Source organism: Palaemon carinicauda, chromosome 31, assembly GCF_036898095.1.
Source record: "Palaemon carinicauda isolate YSFRI2023 chromosome 31, ASM3689809v2, whole genome shotgun sequence".
Taxonomy (NCBI): Eukaryota; Metazoa; Arthropoda; class Malacostraca; order Decapoda; family Palaemonidae; genus Palaemon; species Palaemon carinicauda.
This window is the reverse complement of record NC_090755.1, coordinates 59,743,462-59,765,520: the sequence shown is the minus strand read 5'-3', so window position 1 is coordinate 59,765,520 and position 22,059 is coordinate 59,743,462. Positions and strand designations below refer to the sequence as shown.

Here is a 22,059-nt window from a genome sequence, read left to right as displayed (position 1 = left end):
TAAGGCTAAGAAAGCAACATTGGAATATTGATTATTAATATAAAAGACAATATCTTTATCTAACCGGAAAAAAAGTCAATGAAGATTAATTCTCAAAATGTGACGTTCATATTTAAGGGAGAAAATTAGGTCACTAATATTCGTATTAATTCATATATTTAAGAGACTGTTTCTCAATTTTTTTTTCTTTTTTTATACCATGGCATGCTTTTCTATGAATGTCAAATGTGCCTTTATATTTACATGGCTTTCAAAGCATTTATTGATAGCTTCGAAAACCTTAGCTCTATGTTTTAATTTACATCGGCAACTTTGCTACATATGAAGATTGGATTTGCAATAGGTTGGCTAACACCAAACCACAAACCCCTACACACACACACACACACACACACACACACACACATATCTATATCTATATATATATATATATATATATATATATATATATGTATACATACATATGTATATATGTATATATATATATATATATATATATATATATATATATATATATATATATATATATATATATTAATTTATTCTCATTACTTATTTATTTCCTCATTTCCTTTCCTCACTGGGCTATTTTTCCCTGTTGGAGCCCTTAGGCTTATAGCATCTTGCTTTTCCAACTAGGGTTGTAGCTTGGCTAGTAATAATATATATATATATATATATATATATATATATATATATATATATATATATATATACAGTATATATATATATATATATATATATATATATATATATATATATATATATATATACATAAAAGCAACAACAATTGTAGCCGTGAAAGACCTCAAACATGTTAATTCATGTCTGGAGTTTGGCCAGTTTTCGTCTCACGCTGGCCAGTGCGGATTTGTGATGGTGGGAGATTTTCGTCTATATCACCAAATCAATTTAAAGGTATTCCACTCAGATATACAAGGGTGGTCCAAAAGTAGGGTTACAATTAACACGATTTTTCAGTTTTATTTATTACTTACTTACTTTTACGGGTTTATTTCTCGCCCTCCATCAGACAATAAAGTCTGTCTAGGCGGGCCTTGGTGTTAGAAAATAATTTCTTTCCAGTTAATATTTTGCTCTGTATCTTATCAGTTATTTCGCTAGCATTTGTATTCAGGCTTAATAGTTTTCAGGTCACTGTTATAACACTTTCTAAAAAGATAAGTCACATTTTTGCTATTCTTGACAACTTAATTAATTGACATCTAGACATTTATTAACATTAATTAGACATTTAACAATGAACGTTTAATCTCTCAAGTATTAAAAATGTCCACCTTCAACCTTGCAACTATTTTCAAATCTTAAACTTTATTAAGAAGGTGAAAAAGACAATGAAGCAACTGTAACCCTACTTTTGGCCCGCCACACACACACACACACACACACACACATATATATATATATATATATATATATATATATATATATATATATATATATATATATATATATATATATAAAATAAAATTTGGTAAAAAGGTCCAAACGAAAACACTTGTGTTATCATCTCCGATAACCTTCCCTGTCGCATCGGGATGTGGACCTTTTTGAAACGTAAAGGCAGATTCTAGTCATACTTCAATAAAGGTACTCTTGCCAATACAGACCTATGATGCTGCTGCATTTCAATCGAAAACTTATTACATAACGGACAAATTTCATCGTTATGCAAGAACAGATGTTCTCTTATTCAAATAGGATAATAGAACTCGGTCAAGGATTAACCCAATACCGAAGAATTGGCGTGTTTATGTTTTAACGGTTGTTAGCGGGCATCGTTTTCTTCATGTTGTTTCAAAACAACCGTTCAGAGTCCATCGACTGTTATCGAAAGAAGGTTAGAGAAAGAAACATTTCACTGCCGGTGTTGTCGCAGAGAGTAACCGAAAGTGTTTCTGGTTAGACGCGTTCAATTGTGTTCGAAAAGTTCCGTGATAAGTAGACTAATATTTCGTGGTTGTTTTCTATTGCAAGTTCCCGGTTCGTTGACGGTTGCGTTTCATTGGTCAGTGTCGTTGATCGTCCGTGGATGCGTTTGATTGCTTGTGCGCTGTGATCCCCCACAATCGTTATCGTATTGCTTGGCAAGGTAAGATTTAATGCTATGCTTTGTTTATGTTACGTAATTTTATTGTGCAATGTCTAAATTAGTGTGAGGTATTTTAGTGACCATAGTATCTTTTCAATATTCATTTTATTTGTTATAATTGGCTATGATTAACTAATCATTCGTTTTGAGTCCTTAAAAAAACTTCTCAGATTATTATTTTTTATACTATTATACAAAATATTTCTATGAATTATGTCAAACATTCTTATACGAAGATATATTTTGGAGCAGCGAAGGATGATTAATGGAGAACGATATAACAAACTTTTGGGATTAAACAGAAGTAAGATGTATCAAATATGGTAGTCATTGTTTATGTAGCATAAAAAAAAAACACTATTGTAACTGTATCTGTACAATCTGTCTTGCTTAAAAAAAAAGAAAAAAAATGTTAGTATCCTGTTAACAACATAATCAACTTTTATTTCCTTTAGTTATTCTTACCCAAGAAAATGTTTTTAATCTGATGATTCATTTGTCTTTATGCTATTATACGTTCTATATTACACAAAATAGTTATACGACTATGCTGATATATATTAACGGGCCTTCGATAATTTGATAATGTAGAATTCACGTTGAGCTAATTTCATATAATTGATATAATTATTTGCTTTAATCGGCTTAATGCATTGACTACGGTTTTTATAATAATTAATCAAATACCAAAATCAGTGGTTCATCTTGAATAATATACTACTTTTCCACAATATCGTTGATGGCTTAACAAACCGTTTATTTATTCACATTAGAGGACTAAAGGCTTTTGGGAATGAGGGTTCTTGTTAAGAATGACTCTAATCGACAAATATTCATTTTGTTATAAACCGGTTCCTTACACAACTCTCCATTACCTCCGTCAACGAAGTTAGGAGGTTATGTTTTCACCCCTGTTTGATGGTGTTTGTTTGTGTGCAGCTTCCTGGCCACAATTTTAATCTTATAGTAATAAAATTTGCAGGGATGAAGTGTTATGTAAACAGTTTTAATTACCTCCGTCAACGAAGATAGGAGGAGGTTATGTTTTCACCCCTGTTTGTGTGTGTGTGTTTGTGTCCAGCTTCCTGGCCACAATTTTAATCTTGTAGTAATAAAACTTGCAGGGATGAATTGTTATGTAAACAGTTTTAATTACCTCCGTCAACGAAGATAGGAGGAGGTTATGTTTTCTCCCCTGTGTGTGTGTGTTTGTTTGTGTGCAGCTTCCTGGCCACAATTTTAATCTTATAGTAATAAAACTTGCAGGGATTAACTGTTATGTAAACAGTTTTAATTACCTCCGTCAACGAAGATAGGAGGTTATGTTTTCACCCCTGTTTGTGTTTGTTTGTTTGTGTGCAGCTTCCTGGCCACAATTTTAATCTTATAGTAATAAAACTTGCAGGGATGAACTGTTATGTAAACAGTTTTAATTACCTCCGTCAACGAAGATAGAAGGAGGTTATGTTTTCACCCCTGTTTGTGTGTGTTTGTTTGTGTGCAGCTTCCTGACCACAATTTTAATCTTATAGTAATAAAACTTGCAGGGATGAACTGTTATGTAAACAGTTTTAATTACCTCCGTCAACGAAGATAGAAGGAGGTTATGTTTTCACCCCTGTTTGTGTGTGTTTGTTTGTGTGCAGCTTCCTGACCACAATTTTAATCTTATAGTAATAAAACTTGCAGGGATGAACTGTTATGTAAACAGTTTTAATTACCTCCGTCAACGAAGATAGAAGGAGGTTATGTTTTCACCCCTGTTTGTGTTTGTTTGTTTGTGTGCAGCTTCCTGGCCACAATTTTAATCTTATAGTAATAAAACTTGCAGGGATGAACTGTTATGTAAACAGTTTTAATTACCTCCGTCAACGAAGATAGGAGGAGGTTATGTTTTCACCCCTGTTTGTGTGTGTTTGTTTGTGTCCAGCATCCTAGCCACAATTTTAATCTTGTAGTAATAAAACTTGCAGGGATGAACTGTTATGTAAACAGTTTTAATTACCTCAGTCAAAGTAGATAGAAGGAGGTTATGTTTTCACCCCTGTTTGTGTGTGTGTGTTTGTGTGCAGCTTCCTGGCCACAATTTTAATCTTATAGTAATAAAACTTGCAGGGATGAAGTGTTATGAAAACAGTTTTAATTACCTCCGTCAAAGTAGATAGAAGGAGGTTATGTTTTCACCCCTGTTTGTGTGTGTTTGTTTGTGTGCAGCTTCCTGGCCACAATTTTAATCTTATAGTAATAAAACTTGCAGGGATTAACTGTTATGTAAACAGTTTTAATTACCTCCGTCAACGAAGATAGAAGGAGGTTATGTTTTCACCCCTGTTTGTTTGTGTTTGTTTGTGTGCAGCTTCCTGGCCACAATTTTAATCTTATAGTAATAAAATTTGCAGGGATGAAGTGTTATGTAAACAGTTTTAATTACCTCCGTCAACGAAGATAGAAGGAGGTTATGTTTTCTCCCCTGTTTGTGTGTGTTTGTTTGTGTGCAGCTTCCTGACCACAATTTTAATCTTATAGTAATAAAACTTGCAGGGATGAAGTGTTATGTAAACAGTTTTAATTACCTCCGTCAACGAAGATAGAAGGAGGTTATGTTTTCACCCCTGTTTGTTTGTGTTTGTTTGTGTGCAGCTTGCTGGCCACAATTTTAATCTTATAGTAATAAAACTTGCAGGGATGAAGTGTTATGTAAACAGTTTTTATTACCTCCGTCAACGAAGATAGAAGGAGGTTATGTTTTCACCCCTGTTTGTTTGAGTTTGTTTGTGTGCAGCTTCCTGGCCACAATTTTAATCTTATAGTAATAAAACTTGCAGGGATGAAGTGTTATGTAAACAGTTTTAATTACCTCCGTCAACGAAGATAGAAGGAGGTTATGTTTTCACCCCTGTTTGTTTGAGTTTGTTTGTGTGCAGCTTCCTGGCCACAATTTTAATCTTATAGTAATAAAACTTGCAGGGATGAAGTGTTATGTAAACAGTTTTAATTACCTCCGTCAACGAAGATAGAAGGAGGTTATGTTTTCACCCCTGTTTGTTTGTGTTTGTTTGTGTGCAGCTTCCTGGCCACAATTTTAATCTTATAGTAATAAAACTTGCAGGGACGAACTGTTATGTAAACAGTTTTAATTACCTCCGTCAACGAAGATAGAAGGAGGTTATGTTTTCACCCTGTTTGTGTGTGTTTGTTTGTGTGCAGCTTCCTGACCACAATTTTAATCTTATAGTAATAAAACTTGCAGGGATGAACTGTTATGTAAACAGTTTTAATTACCTCCGTCAACGAAGATAGAAGGAGGTTATGTTTTCACCCCTGTTTGTGTGTGTTTGTTTGTGTGCAGCTTCCTGGCCACAATTTTAATCTTATAGTAATAAAACTTGCAGGGATGAACTGTTATGTAAACAGTTTTAATTACCTCCGCCAACAAGGATAGAAGGAGGTTATGTTTTCACCCCTGTTTGTGTGTGTTTGTTTGTGTGCAGCTTCCTGGCCACAATTTTAATCTTATAGTAATAAAACTTGCAGGGATGAACTGTTATGTTAACAGTTTTAATTACCTCCGTCAACGAGGATAGAAGGAGGTTATGTTTTCACCCTTGTTTGTGTGTGTTTGTTTGTGTGCAGCTTCCTGACCACAATTTTAATCTTATAGTAATAAAACTTGCAGGGACGAACTGTTATGTAAACAGTTTTAATTACCTCCGTCAACGAAGATAGAAGGAGGTTATGTTTTCACCCTGTTTGTGTGTGTTTGTTTGTGTGCAGCTTCCTGACCACAATTTTAATCTTATAGTAATAAAACTTGCAGGGATGAACTGTTATGTAAACAGTTTTAATTACCTCCGTCAACGAAGATAGAAGGAGGTTATGTTTTCACCCCTGTGTGTGTGTGTTTGTTTGTGTGCAGCTTCCTGGCCACAATTTTAATCTTATAGTAATAAAACTTCCAGGGATGAACTGTTATGTTAACAGTTTTAATTACCTCCGTCAACGAAGATAGAAGGAGGTTATGTTTTCACCCCTGTTTGTGTGTGTTTGTTTGTGTGCAGCTTCCTGGCCACAGTTTTAATCTTATAGTAATAAAACTTGCAGGGACGAACTGTTATGTAAACTGTTGTAATTACCTCCGTCAACGAAGATAGAAGGAGGTTATGTTTTCACCCCTGTTTGTGTGTGTTTGTTTGTGTCCAGCTTCCTGGCCACAATTTTAATCTTATAGTAATAAAACTTGCAGGGACGAACTGTTATGTAAACAGTTTTAATTACCTCCGTCAACGAAGATAGAAGGAGGTTATGTTTTCACCCTGTTTGTGTGTGTTTGTTTGTGTGCAGCTTCCTGACCACAATTTTAATCTTATAGTAATAAAACTTGCAGGGATGAACTGTTATGTAAACAGTTTTAATTACCTCCGTCAACGAAGATAGAAGGAGGTTATGTTTTCACCCCTGTTTGTGTGTGTTTGTTTGTGTGCAGCTTCCTGGCCACAATTTTAATCTTATAGTAATAAAACTTGCAGGGACGAACTGTTATGTAAACAGTTTTAATTACCTCCGTCAAAGTAGATAGAAGGAGGTTATGTTTTCACCCCTGTTTGTGTGTTTGTTTTTGTGCAGCTTCCTGGCCACAATTTTAATCTTGTAGTAATGAAACTTGCAGGGATGAACTGTTATGTAAACAGTTTTAATTACCTCCGTCAAAGTAGATAGAAGGAGGTTATGTTTTCACCCCTGTTTGTGTGTTTGTTTTTGTGCAGCTTCCTGGCCACAATTTTAATCTTGTAGTAATAAAACTTGCAGGGATGAATTGTTATGTAAACAGTTTTAATTACCTCCGTCAAAGTAGATAGAAGGAGGTTATGTTTTCACCCCTGTTTGTGTGTTTGTTTTTGTGCAGCTTCCTGGCCACAATTTTAATCTTATAGTAATAAAACTTGCAGGGATGAACTGTTATGTAAACAGTTTTAATTACCTCCGTCAAAGTAGATAGAAGGAGGTTATGTTTTCACCCCTGTTTGTTTGTGTTTGTTTGTGTGCAGCTTCCTGACCACAATTTTAATCTTATAGTAATAAAACTTGCAGGGATGAAGTGTTATGTAAACAGTTTTAATTACCTCCGTCAACGAAGATAGAAGGAGGTTATGTTTTCACCCTTGTTTGTTTGTGTTTGTGTGCAGCTTCCTGGCCACAATTTTAATCTTATAGTAATAAAACTTGCAGGGATGAAGTGTTATGTAAACAGTTTTAATTACCTCCGTCAACGAAGATAGAAGGAGGTTATGTTTTCACCCCTGTTTGTTTGTGTTTGTGTGCAGCTTCCTGGCCACAATTTTAATCTTATAGTAATAAAACTTGCAGGGATGAAGTGTTATGTAAACAGTTTTAATTACCTCCGTCAACGAAGATAGAAGGAGGTTATGTTTTCACCCCTGTTTGTTTGTGTTTGTGTGCAGCTTCCTGGCCACAATTTTAATCTTGTAGTAATAAAACTTGCAGGGATGAACTGTTATGTAAACAGTTTTAATTACCTCCGTCAACGAAGATAGAAGGAGGTTATGTTTTCACCCCTGTTTGTTTGTGTTTGTTTGTGTGCAGCTTCCTGACCACAATTTTAATCTTATAGTAATAAAACTTGCAGGGATGAAGTGTTATGTAAACAGTTTTAATTACCTCCGTCAACGAAGATAGAAGGAGGTTATGTTTTCACCCCTGTTTGTTTGTGTTTGTGTGCAGCTTCCTGGCCACAATTTTAATCTTATAGTAATAAAACTTGCAGGGATGAAGTGTTATGTAAACAGTTTTAATTACCTCCGTCAACGAAGATAGGAGGAGGTTATGTTTTCACCCCTGTTTGTGTGTGTTTGTTTGTGTGCAGCTTCCTGGCCACAATTTTAATCTTATAGTAATAAAACTTGCAGGGATGAACTGTTATGTAAACAGTTTTAATTACCTCCGTCAACGAGGATAGAAGGAGGTTATGTTTTCACCCCTGTTTGTGTGTGTTTGTTTGTGTGCAGCTTCCTGGCCACAATTTTAATCTTATAGTAATAAAACTTGCAGGGATGAACTGTTATGTAAACAGTTTCAATTATCTCGTCAACGAGGATAGAATGAGGTTATGTTTTCACCCCTGTTTGTGTGTGTTTGTTTGTGTGCAGCTTCCTGGCCACAATTTTAATCTTATAGTAATAAAACTTGCAGGGATGAACTGTTATGTAAACAGTTTCAATTATCTCCGTCAACAAGGATAGAAGGAGGTTATGTTTTCACCCCTGTTTGTGTGTGTTTGTTTGTGTGCAGCTTCCTGGCCACAATTTTAATCTTATAGTAATAAAACTTGCAGGGATGAACTGTTATGTAAACAGTTTTAATTACCTCCGTCAACAAGGATAGAAGGAGGTTATGTTTTTACCCCTGTTTGTGTGTGTTTGTTTGTGTGCAGCTTCCTGGCCACAATTTTAATCTTATAGTAATAAAACTTGCAGGGATGAACTGTTTTGTAAACAGTTTTAATTACCTCCGTCAACAAGGATAGGAGGAGGTTATGTTTTTACCTCTGTTTGTGTGTTTGTTTGTGTGCAGCTTCCTGGCCACAATTTTAATCTTATAGTAATAAAACTTGCAGGGATGAACTGTTATGTAAACAGTTTCAATTATCTCCGTCAACGAGGATAGAAGGAGGTTATGTTTTCACCCCTGTTTGTGTGTGTTTGTTTGTGTGCAGCTTCCTGGCCACAATTTTAATCTTATAGTAATAAAACTTGCAGGGATGAACTGTTATGTAAACAGTTTTAATTACCTCCGTCAACAAGGATAGAAGGAGGTTATGTTTTTACCCCTGTTTGTGTGTGTTTGTTTGTGTGCAGCTTCCTGGCCACAATTTTAATCTTATAGTAATAAAACTTGCAGGGATGAACTGTTATGTAAACAGTTTTAATTACCTCCGTCAACGAAGATAGGAGGAGGTTATGTTTTTACCCCTGTTTGTGTGTGTTTGTTTGTGTGCAGCTTCCTGGCCACAATTTTAATCTTATAGTAATAAAACTTGCAGGGATGAACTGTTATGTAAACAGTTTTAATTACCTCCGTCAACGAGGATAGAAGGAGGTTATGTTTTCACCCCTGTTTGTGTTTGTTTGTGTGCAGCTTCCTGGCCACAATTTTAATCTTATAGTAATAAAACTTGCAGGGATGAACTGTTATGTAAACAGTTTTAATTATCTCCGTCAACGAGGATAGAAGGAGGTTATGTTTTCACCCGTTTTTGTGTGTGTTTGTTTGTGTGCAGCTTCCTGGCCACAATTTTAATCTCATAGTAATAAAACTTGCAGGGATGAACTGTTATGTAAACAGTTTTAATTACCTCCGTCAACGAGGATAGAAGGAGGTTATGTTTTCACCCCTGTTTGTGTTTGTTTGTGTGCAGCTTCCTGGCCACAATTTTAATCTTATAGTAATAAAACTTGCAGGGATGAACTGTTATGTAAACAGTTTTAATTACCTCCGTCAACGAGGATAGAAGGAGGTTATGTTTTCACCCCTGTTTGTGTTTGTTTGTGTGCAACTTCCTGGCCACAATTTTAACCTTATAGTAATAAAACTTGCAGGGATGAACTGTTATGTAAACAGTTTTAATTATCTCCGTCAACGAGGATAGAAGGAGGTTATGTTTTCACCCCTTTTTGTGTGTGTTTGTTTGTGTGCAGCTTCCTGGCCACAATTTTAATCTTATAGTAATAAAACTTGCAGGGATGAACTGTTATGTAAACCATTGTAATCACCTCCGTCAACGAAGATAGAAGGAGGTTATGTTTTCACCCCTGTTTGTGTGTGTTTGTTTGTGTCCAGCTTCTTGGCCACAATTTTAATCTTATAGTAATAAAACTTGCAGGGACGAACTGTTATGTAAACAGTTTTAATTACCTCCGTCAAAGTAGATAGAAGGAGGTTATGTTTTCACCCCTGTTTGTGTGTTTGTTTTTGTGCAGCTTCCTGGCCACAATTTTAATCTTGTAGTAATAAAACTTGCAGGGATGAATTGTTATGTAAACAGTTTTAATTACCTCCGTCAAAGTAGATAGAAGGAGGTTATGTTTTCACCCCTGTTTGTGTGTTTGTTTTTGTGCAGCTTCCTGGCCACAATTTTAATCTTGTAGTAATAAAACTTGCAGGGATGAATTGTTATGTAAACAGTTTTAATTACCTCCGTCAAAGTAGATAGAAGGAGGTTATGTTTTCACCCCTGTTTGTGTGTGTGTTTTTGTGCAGCTTCCTGGCCACAATTTTAATCTTGTAGTATTAAAACTTGCAGGGATGAAGTGTTATGTAAACAGTTTTAATTACCTCCGTCAACGAAGATAGAAGGAGGTTATGTTTTCACCCCTGTTTGTTTGTGTTTGTTTGTGTGCAGCTTCCTGACCACAATTTTAATCTTATAGTAATAAAACTTGCAGGGATGAAGTGTTATGTAAACAGTTTTAATTACCTCCGTCAACGAAGATAGAAGGAGGTTATGTTTTCACCCCTGTTTGTTTGTGTTTGTGTGCAGCTTCCTGGCCACAATTTTAATCTTATAGTAATAAAACTTGCAGGGATGAAGTGTTATGTAAACAGTTTTAATTACCTCCGTCAACGAAGATAGGAGGAGGTTATGTTTTCACCCCTGTTTGTGTGTGTTTGTTTGTGTGCAGCTTCCTGGCCACAATTTTAATCTTATAGTAATAAAACTTGCAGGGATGAACTGTTATGTAAACAGTTTTAATTACCTCCGTCAACGAGGATAGAAGGAGGTTTTGTTTTCACCCCTGTTTGTGTGTGTTTGTTTGTGTGCAGCTTCCTGGCCACAATTTTAATCTTATAGTAATAAAACTTGCAGGGATGAACTGTTATGTAAACAGTTTCAATTATCTCGTCAACGAGGATAGAATGAGGTTATGTTTTCACCCCTGTTTGTGTGTGTTTGTTTGTGTGCAGCTTCCTGGCCACAATTTTAATCTTATAGTAATAAAACTTGCAGGGATGAACTGTTATGTAAACAGTTTCAATTATCTCCGTCAACAAGGATAGAAGGAGGTTATGTTTTCACCCCTGTTTGTGTGTGTTTGTTTGTGTGCAGCTTCCTGGCCACAATTTTAATCTTATAGTAATAAAACTTGCAGGAATGAACTGTTATGTAAACAGTTTTAATTACCTCCGTCAACAAGGATAGAAGGAGGTTATGTTTTTACCCCTGTTTGTGTGTGTTTGTTTGTGTGCAGCTTCCTGGCCACAATTTTAATCTTATAGTAATAAAACTTGCAGGGATGAACTGTTTTGTAAACAGTTTTAATTACCTCCGTCAACAAGGATAGGAGGAGGTTATGTTTTTACCTCTGTTTGTGTGTTTGTTTGTGTGCAGCTTCCTGGCCACAATTTTAATCTTATAGTAATAAAACTTGCAGGGATGAACTGTTATGTAAACAGTTTCAATTATCTCCGTCAACGAGGATAGAAGGAGGTTATGTTTTCACCCCTGTTTGTGTGTGTTTGTTTGTGTGCAGCTTCCTGGCCACAATTTTAATCTTATAGTAATAAAACTTGCAGGGATGAACTGTTATGTAAACAGTTTTAATTACCTCCGTCAACAAGGATAGAAGGAGGTTATGTTTTTACCCCTGTTTGTGTGTGTTTGTTTGTGTGCAGCTTCCTGGCCACAATTTTAATCTTATAGTAATAAAACTTGCAGGGATGAACTGTTATGTAAACAGTTTTAATTACCTCCGTCAACGAAGATAGGAGGAGGTTATGTTTTTACCCCTGTTTGTGTGTGTTTGTTTGTGTGCAGCTTCCTGGCCACAATTTTAATCTTATAGTAATAAAACTTGCAGGGATGAACTGTTATGTAAACAGTTTTAATTACCTCCGTCAACGAGGATAGAAGGAGGTTATGTTTTCACCCCTGTGTGTGTGTGTTTGTTTGTGTGCAGCTTCCTGGCCACAATTTTAATCTTATAGTAATAAAACTTGCAGGGATGAACTGTTATGTAAACAGTTTTAATTATCTCCGTCAACGAGGATAGAAGGAGGTTATGTTTTCACCCCTTTTTGTGTGTGTTTGTTTGTGTGCAGCTTCCTGGCCACAATTTTAATCTCATAGTAATAAAACTTGCAGGGATGAACTGTTATGTAAACAGTTTTAATTACCTCCGTCAACGAGGATAGAAGGAGGTTATGTTTTCACCCCTGTTTGTGTTTGTTTGTGTGCAGCTTCCTGGCCACAATTTTAATCTTATAGTAATAAAACTTGCAGGGATGAACTGTTATGTAAACAGTTTTAATTACCTCCGTCAACGAGGATAGAAGGAGGTTATGTTTTCACCCCTGTTTGTGTTTGTTTGTGTGCAACTTCCTGGCCACAATTTTAACCTTATAGTAATAAAACTTGCAGGGATGAACTGTTATGTAAACAGTTTTAATTATCTCCGTCAACGAGGATAGAAGGAGGTTATGTTTTCACCCCTTTTTGTGTGTGTTTGTTTGTGTGCAGCTTCCTGGCCACAATTTTAATCTTATAGTAATAAAACTTGCAGGGATGAACTGTTATGTAAACAGTTTCAATTATCTCGTCAACGAGGATAAAAGGAGGTTATGTTTTCACCCCTGTTTGTGTGTGTTTGTTTGTGTGCAGCTTCCTGGCCACAATTTTAATCTTATAGTAATAAAACTTGCAGGGATGAACTGTTATGTAAACAGTTTCAATTATCTCCGTCAACGAGGATAGAAGGAGGTTATGTTTTCACCCCTGTTTGTGCGTGTTTGTTTGTGTGCAGCTTCCTGGCCACAATTTTAATCTTATAGTAATAAAACTTGCAGGGATGAACTGTTATGTGAACAGTTTCAATTATCTCGTCAACGAGGATAGAAGGAGGTTATGTTTTCACCCCTGTTTGTGTGTGTTTGTTTGTGTGCAGCTTCCTGGCCACAATTTTAATCTTATAGTAATAAAACTTGCAGGGATGAACTGTTATGTAAACAGTTTCAATTATCTCGTCAACGAGGATAGAAGGAGGTTATGTTTTCACCCCTGTTTGTGTGTGTTTGTTTGTGTGCAGCTTCCTGGCCACAATTTTAATCTTATAGTAATAAAACTTGCAGGGATGAACTGTTATGTAAACAGTTTCAATTATTTCGTCAACGAGGATAGAAGGAGGTTATGTTTTCACCCCTGTTTGTGTGTGTTTGTTTGTGTGCAGCTTCCTGGCCACAATTTTAATCTTATAGTAATAAAACTTGCAGGGATGAACTGTTATGTAAACAGTTTCAATTATCTCCGTCAACGAGGATAGAAGGAGGTTATGTTTTCACCCCTGTTTGTGCGTGTTTGTTTGTGTGCAGCTTCCTGGCCACAATTTTAATCTTATAGTAATAAAACTTGCAGGGATGAACTGTTATGTAAACAGGTTCAATTATCTCGTCAACGAGGATAGAAGGAGGTTATGTTTTCACCCCTGTTTGTGTGTGTTTGTTTGTGTGCAGCTTCCTGGCCACAATTTTAATCTTATAGTAATAAAACTTGCAGGGATGAACTGTTATGTAAACAGTTTCAATTGTCTCGTCAACGAAGATAGAAGGAGGTTATGTTTTCACCCTGTTTGTGTGTGTTTGTTTGTGTGCAGCTTCCTGGCCACAATTTTAATCTTATAGTAATAAAACTTGCAGGGACGAACTGTTATGTAAACCGTTGTAATTACCTCCGTCAACGAAGATAGAAGGAGGTTATGTTTTCACCCTGTTTGTGTGTGTTTGTTTGTGTGCAGCTTCCTGGCCACAATTTTAATCTTATAGTAATAAAACTTGCAGGGACGAACTGTTATGTAAACAGTTGTAATTACCTCTGTCAACGAAGATAGAAGGAGGTTATGTTTTCACCCCTGTTTGTGTTTGTTTGTGTACAGCTTCTTGGCCACAATTTTAATCTTATAGTAATAAAACTTGCAGGGACGAACTGTTATGTAAACCGTTGTAATTACCTCCGTCAACGAAGATAGAAGGAGGTTATGTTTTCACCCCTGTTTGTGTTTGTTTGTGTGCAGCTTCCTGGCCACAATTTTAATCTTGTAGTAATAAAACTTGCAGGGACGAACTGTTATGTAAACCGTTGTAATTACCTCCGTCAACGAAGATAGAAGGAGGTTATGTTTTCACCCCTGTTTGTGTTTGTTTGTGTGCAGCTTCCTGGCCACAATTTTAATCTTGTAGTAATAAAACTTGCAGGGACGAACTGTTATGTAAACCGTTGTAATTACCTCCGTCAACGAAGATAGAAGGAGGTTATGTTTTCACCCCTGTTTGTGTTTGTTTGTGTGCAGCTTCCTGGCCACAATTTTAATCTTGTAGTAATAAAACTTGCAGGGACGAACTGTTATGTAAACCGTTGTAATTACCTCCGTCAACGAAAATAGAAGGAGGTTATGTTTTCACCCCTGTTTGTGTTTGTTTGTGTGCAGCTTCCTGGCCACAATTTTAATCTTATAGTAATAAAACTTGCAGGGACGAACTGTTACGAAAACCGTTGTAATTACCTCCGTCAACGAAGATAGAAGGAGGTTATGTTTTCACCCTGTTTGTGTGTGTTTGTTTGTGTGCAGCTTCCTGGCCACAATTTTAATCTTATAGTAATAAAACTTGCAGGGACGAACTGTTATGTAAACCGTTGTAATTACCTCCGTCAACGAAGATAGAAGGAGGTTATATTTTCACCCTGTTTGTGTGTGTTTGTTTGTGTGTAGCTTCCTGGCCACAATTTTAATCTTATATTAATAAAACTTGCAGGGACGAACTGTTATGTAAACCGTTGTAATTACCTCTGTCAACGAAGATAGAAGGAGGTTATGTTTTCACCCTGTTTGTGTGTGTTTGTTTGTGTGCAGCTTCCTGGCCACAATTTTAATCTTATAGTAATAAAACTTGCAGGTACGAACTGTTATGTAAACCGTTGTAATTACCTCCGTCAACGAAGATAGAAGGAGGTTATGTTTTCACCCCTGTTTGTGTGTCTTTGTTTGTGTACAGCTTCTTGGCTACAATTTTAATCTTATAGTAATAAAACTTGCAGGGACGAACTGTTATGTAAACCGTTGTAATTACCTCCGTCAACGAAGATAGAAGGAGGTTATGTTTTCACCCCTGTTTGTGTGTCTTTGTTTGTGTACAGCTTCTTGGTCACAATTTTAATCTTATAGTAATAAAACTTGCAGGGACGAACTGTTATGTAAACCGTTGTAATTACCTCCGTCAACGAAGATAGGAGGAGGTTATGTTTTCACCCTGTTTGTGTGTGTTTGTTTGTGTACAGCTTCTTGGTCACAATTTTAATCTTATAGTAATAAAACTTGCAGGGACGAACTGTTATGTAAACCGTTGTAATTACCTCCGTCAACGAAGATAGGAGGAGGTTATGTTTTCACCCCTGTTTGTGTTTGTTTGTGTACAGCTTCTTGGTCACAATTTTAATCTTATAGTAATAAAACTTGCAGGGACGAACTGTTATGTAAACCGTTGTAATTACCTCCGTCAACGAAGATAGGAGGAGGTTATGTTTTCACCCTGTTTGTGTGTGTTTGTTTGTGTACAGCTTCTTGGTCACAATTTTAATCTTATAGTAATAAAACTTGCAGGGACGAACTGTTATGTAAACCGTTGTATAATCTTATAGTAATAAAACTTGCAGGGACGAACTGTTATGTAAACCGTTGTAATTACCTCCGTCAACGAAGATAGGAGGAGGTTATGTTTTCACCCCTGTTTGTGTTTGTTTGTGTACAGCTTCTTGGTCACAATTTTAATCTTATAGTAATAAAACTTGCAGGGACGAACTGTTATGTAAACCGTTGTAATTACCTCCGTCAACGAAGATAGGAGGAGGTTATGTTTTCACCCTGTTTGTGTGTGTTTGTTTGTGTACAGCTTCTTGGTCACAATTTTAATCTTATAGTAATAAAACTTGCAGGGACGAACTGTTATGTAAACCGTTGTAATTACCTCCGTCAACGAAGATAGGAGGAGGTTATGTTTTCACCCTGTTTGTGTGTGTTTGTTTGTGTACAGCTTCTTGGTCACAATTTTAATCTTATAGTAATAAAACTTGCAGGGACGAACTGTTATGTAAACCGTTGTAATTACCTCCGTCAACGAAGATAGGAGGAGGTTATGTTTTCACCCCTGTTTGTGTTTGTGTACAGCTTCTTGGCCACAATTTTAATCTTATAGTAATAAAACTTGCAGGGACGAACTGTTATGTAAACCGTTGTAATTACCTCCGTCAACGAAGATAGGAGGAGGTTATGTTTTCACCCCTGTTTGTGTTTGTTTGTGTACAGCTTCTTGGTCACAATTTTAATCTTATAGTAATAAAACTTGCAGGGACGAACTGTTATGTTAACCGTTGTAATTACATCCGTCAACGAAGATAGAAGGAGGTTATGTTTTCACCCCTGTTTGTGTTTGTTTGTGTACAGCTTCTTGGCCACAATTTTAATCTTATAGTAATAAAACTTGCAGGGACGAACTGTTATGTAAACCGTTGTAATTACCTCCGTCAACGAAGATAGGAGGAGGTTATGTTTTCACCCTTGTTTGTGTGTGTTTGTTTGTGTACAGCTTCTTGGCCACAATTTTAATCTTATAGTAATAAAACTTGCAGGGACGAACTGTTATGTAAACCGTTGTAATTACCTCCGTCAACGAAGATAGAAGGAGGTTATATTTTCACCCTGTTTGTGTGTGTTTGTTTGTGTGTAGCTTCCTGGCCACAATTTTAATCTTATAGTAATAAAACTTGCAGGGACGAACTGTTATGTAAACCGTTGTAATTACCTCCGTCAACGAAGATAGAAGGAGGTTATATTTTCACCCTGTTTGTGTGTGTTTGTTTGTGTGTAGCTTCCTGGCCACAATTTTAATCTTATAGTAATAAAACTTGCAGGGACGAACTGTTATGTAAACCGTTGTAATTACCTCCGTCAACGAAGATAGGAGGAGGTTATGTTTTCACCCCTGTTTGTGTTTGTTTGTGTACAGCTTCTTGGTCACAATTTTAATCTTATAGTAATAAAACTTGCAGGGACGAACTGTTATGTAAACCGTTGTAATTACCTCCGTCAACGAAGATAGAAGGAGGTTATATTTTCACCCTGTTTGTGTGTGTTTGTTTGTGTGTAGCTTCCTGGCCACAATTTTAATCTTATAGTAATAAAACTTGCAGGGACGAACTGTTTTGTAAACCGTTGTAATTACCTCCGTCAACGAAGATAGAAGGAGGTTATATTTTCACCCTGTTTGTGTGTGTTTGTTTGTGTGTAGCTTCCTGGCCACAATTTTAATCTTATAGTAATAAAACTTGCAGGGACGAACTGTTATGTAAACCGTTGTAATTACCTCCGTCAACGAAAATAGAAGGAGGTTATGTTTTCACCCCTGTTTGTGTTTGTTTGTGTACAGCTTCTTGGTCACAATTTTAATCTTATAGTAATAAAACTTGCAGGGACGAACTGTTATGTAAACCGTTGTAATTACCTCCGTCAACGAAGATAGGAGGAGGTTATGTTTTCACCCCTGTTTGTGTTTGTTTGTGTACAGCTTCTTGGTCACAATTTTAATCTTATAGTAATAAAACTTGCAGGGACGAACTGTTATGTAAACCGTTGTAATTACATCCGTCAACGAAGATAGGAGGAGGTTATGTTTTCACCCCTGTTTGTGTTTGTTTGTGTACAGCTTCTTGGTCACAATTTTAATCTTATAGTAATAAAACTTGCAGGGACGAACTGTTATGTAAACCGTTGTAATTACCTCCGTCAACGAAGATAGAAGGAGGTTATATTTTCACCCTGTTTGTGTGTGTTTGTTTGTGTGTAGCTTCCTGGCCACAATTTTAATCTTATAGTAATAAAACTTGCAGGGACGAACTGTTATGTAAACCGTTGTAATTACCTCCGTCAACGAAGATAGAAGGAGGTTATGTTTTCACCTTGTTTGTGTGTGTTTGTTTGTGTGTAGCTTCCTGGCCACAATTTTAATCTTATAGTAATAAAACTTGCAGGGACGAACTGTTATGTAAACCGTTGTAATTACCTCCGTCAACGAAGATAGGAGGAGGTTATGTTTTCACCCCTGTTTGTGTTTGTGTACAGCTTCTTGGCCACAATTTTAATCTTATAGTAATAAAACTTGCAGGGACGAACTGTTATGTAAACCGTTGTAATTACCTCCGTCAACGAAGATAGAAGGAGGTTATGTTTTCACCCCTGTTTGTGTTTGTTTGTGTACAGCTTCTTGGTCACAATTTTAATCTTATAGTAATAAAACTTTTAGGGTCGAACTGTTATGTAAACCGTTGTAATTACCTCCGTCAACGAAGATAGGAGGAGGTTATGTTTTCACCCTGTTTGTGTGTGTTTGTTTGTGTACAGCTTCTTGGCCACAATTTCAATCTTATAGTAATAAAACTTGCAGGGACGAACTGTTATGTAAACCGTTGTAATTACCTCCGTCAACGAAGATAGAAGGAGGTTATATTTTCACCCTGTTTGTGTGTGTTTGTTTGTGTGTAGCTTCCTGGCCACAATTTTAATCTTATAGTAATAAAACTTGCAGGGATGAAGTTTTATGTAAACCGATTTAATTACCTCCGTCAACGAAGATAGAAGGAGGTTATGTTTTCACCCCTGTTTGTGTTTGTTTGTGTGCAGCTTCCTGGCCACAATTTTAATCTTATAGTAATAAAACTTGCAGGGATGAAGTTTTATGTAAACCGATTTAATTACCTCCGTCAACGAAGATAGAAGGAGGTTATGTTTTCACCCCTGTTTGTGTGTGTTTGTTTGTGTGCAGATTCCTGACCACAATTTTAATCTTATAGTAATAAAACTTGCAGGGATGAAGTGTTATGTAAACAGTTTTAATTACCTCCGTCAACGAAGATAGAAGGAGGTTATGTTTTCACCCCTGTTTGTTTGTGTTTGTTTGTGTGCAGCTTCCTGACCACAATTTTAATCTTATAGTAATAAAACTTGCAGGGATGAAGTGTTATGTAAACAGTTTTAATTACCTCCGTCAACGAAGATAGAAGGAGGTTATGTTTTCACCCCTGTTTGTTTGTGTTTGTTTGTGTGCAGCTTCCTGGCCACAATTTTAATCTTATAGTAATAAAACTTGCAAGGATGAAGTGTTATGTAAACAGTTTTAATTACCTCCGTCAACGAAGATAGGAGGAGGTTATGTTTTCACCCCTGTTTGTGTGTGTTTGTTTGTGTGCAGCTTCCTGGCCACAATTTTAATCTTATAGTAATAAAACTTGCAGGGATGAACTGTTATGTAAACACTTTTAATTACCTCCGTCAACGAGGATAGAAGGAGGTTATGTTTTCACCCCTGTTTGTGTGTGTTTGTTTGTGTGCAGCTTCCTGGCCACAATTTTAATCTTATAGTAATAAAACTTGCAGGGATGAACTGTTATGTAAACAGTTTCAATTATCTCGTCAACGAGGATAGAAGGAGGTTATGTTTTCACCGCTGTTTGTGTGTGTTTGTTTGTGTGCAGCTTCCTGGCCACAATTTTAATCTTATAGTAATAAAACTTGCAGGGATGAACTGTTATGTAAACAGTTTCAATTATCTCCGTCAACGAGGATAGAAGGAGGTTATGTTTTCACCCCTGTTTGTGTGTGTTTGTTTGTGTGCAGCTTCCTGGCCACAATTTTAATCTTATAGTAATAAAACTTGCAGGGATGAACTGTTATGTAAACAGTTTTAATTACCTCCGTCAACAAGGATAGAAGGAGGTTATGTTTTTACCCCTGTTTGTGTGTGTTTGTTTGTGTGCAGCTTCCTGGCCACAATTTTAATCTTATAGTAATAAAACTTGCAGGGATGAACTGTTATGTAAACAGTTTTAATTACCTCCGTCAACAAGGATAGAAGGAGGTTATGTTTTTACCCCTGTTTGTGTGTTTGTGTGCAGCTTCCTGGCCACAATTTTAATCTTATAGTAATAATACTTGCAGGGATGAACTGTTATGTAAACAGTTTCAATTATCTCCGTCAACGAGGATAGAAGGAGGTTATGTTTTCACCCCTGTTTGTGTGTGTTTGTTTGTGTGCAGCTTCCTGGCCACAATTTTAATCTTATAGTAATAAAACTTGCAGGGATGAACTGTTATGTAAACAGTTTTAATTACCTCCGTCAACAAGGATAGAAGGAGGTTATGTTTTTACCCCTGTTTGTGTGTGTTTGTTTGTGTGCAGCTTCCTGGCCACAATTTTAATCTTATAGTAATAAAACTTGCAGGGATGAACTGTTATGTAAACAGTTTTAATTACCTCCGTCAACGAAGATAAGAGGAGGTTATGTTTTTACCCCTGTTTGTGTGTGTTTGTTTGTGTGCAGCTTCCTGGCCACAATTTTAATCTTATAGTAATAAAACTTGCAGGGATGAACTGTTATATAAACAGTTTTAATTACCTCCGTCAACGAGGATAGAAGGAGGTTATGTTTTCACCCCTGTTTGTGTTTGTTTGTGTGCAGCTTCCTGGCCACAATTTTAATCTTATAGTAATAAAACTTGCAGGGATGAACTGTTATGTAAACAGTTTTAATTATCTCCGTCAACGAGGATAGAAGGAGGTTATGTTTTCACCCCTTTTTGTGTGTGTTTGTTTGTGTGCAGCTTCCTGGCCACAATTTTAATCTCATAGTAATAAAACTTGCAGGGATGAACTGTTATGTAAACAGTTTTAATTACCTCCGTCAACGAGGATAGAAGGAGGTTATGTTTTCACCCCTGTTTGTGTTTGTTTGTGTGCAGCTTCCTGGCCACAATTTTAATCTTATAGTAATAAAACTTGCAGGGATGAACTGTTATGTAAACAGTTTTAATTACCTCCGTCAACGAGGATAGAAGGAGGTTATGTTTTCACCCCTGTTTGTGTTTGTTTGTGTGCAACTTCCTGGCCACAATTTTAACCTTATAGTAATAAAACTTGCAGGGATGAACTGTCATGTAAACAGTTTTAATTATCTCCGTCAACGAGGATAGAAGGAGGTTATGTTTTCACCCCTTTTTGTGTGTGTTTGTTTGTGTGCAGCTTCCTGGCCACAATTTTAATCTTATAGTAATAAAACTTGCAGGGACGAACTGTTATGTAAACAGTTTCAATTATCTCGTCAACGAGGATAAAAGGAGGTTATGTTTTCACCCCTGTTTGTGTGTGTTTGTTTGTGTGCAGCTTCCTGGCCACAATTTTAATCTTATAGTAATAAAACTTGCAGGGATGAACTGTTATGTAAACAGTTTCAATTATCTCCGTCAACGAGGATAGAAGGAGGTTATGTTTTCACCCCTGTTTGTGCGTGTTTGTTTGTGTGCAGCTTCCTGGCCACAATTTTAATCTTATAGTAATAAAACTTGCAGGGATGAACTGTTATGTAAACAGTTTCAATTATCTCGTCAACGAGGATAGAAGGAGGTTATGTTTTCACCCCTGTTTGTGTGTGTTTGTTTGTGTGCAGCTTCCTGGCCACAATTTTAATCTTATAGTAATAAAACTTGCAGGGATGAACTGTTATGTAAACAGTTTCAATTATCTCGTCAACGAGGATAGAAGGAGGTTATGTTTTCACCCCTGTTTGTGTGTGTTTGTTTGTGTGCAGCTTCCTGGCCACAATTTTAATCTTATAGTAATAAAACTTGCAGGGATGAACTGTTATGTAAACAGTTTCAATTATCTCGTCAACGAGGATAGAAGGAGGTTATGTTTTCACCCCTGTTTGTGTGTGTATGTTTGTGTGCAGCTTCCTGGCCACAATTTTAATCTTATAGTAATAAAACTTGCAGGGATGAACTGTTATGTAAACAGTTTCAATTATCTCCGTCAACGAGGATAGAAGGAGGTTATGTTTTCAC

The 22,059-nt window shown here is 36.4% G+C and overlaps 1 long non-coding RNA gene across 1 annotated transcript in view; it reads left to right on the top strand.

Moving 5' to 3' along the window:
• The first annotated feature begins 1,871 nt into the window (after positions 1-1,871).
• LOC137624422 (uncharacterized) overlaps positions 1,872-22,059 on the top strand; it is a 419,852-nt gene continuing 399,664 nt past the window's right edge. Inside the window, exon 1 of the long non-coding RNA XR_011040728.1 lies at positions 1,872-2,113. This is a non-coding gene — a long non-coding RNA (uncharacterized lncRNA). The remainder of the gene's footprint in view (positions 2,114-22,059) is intronic.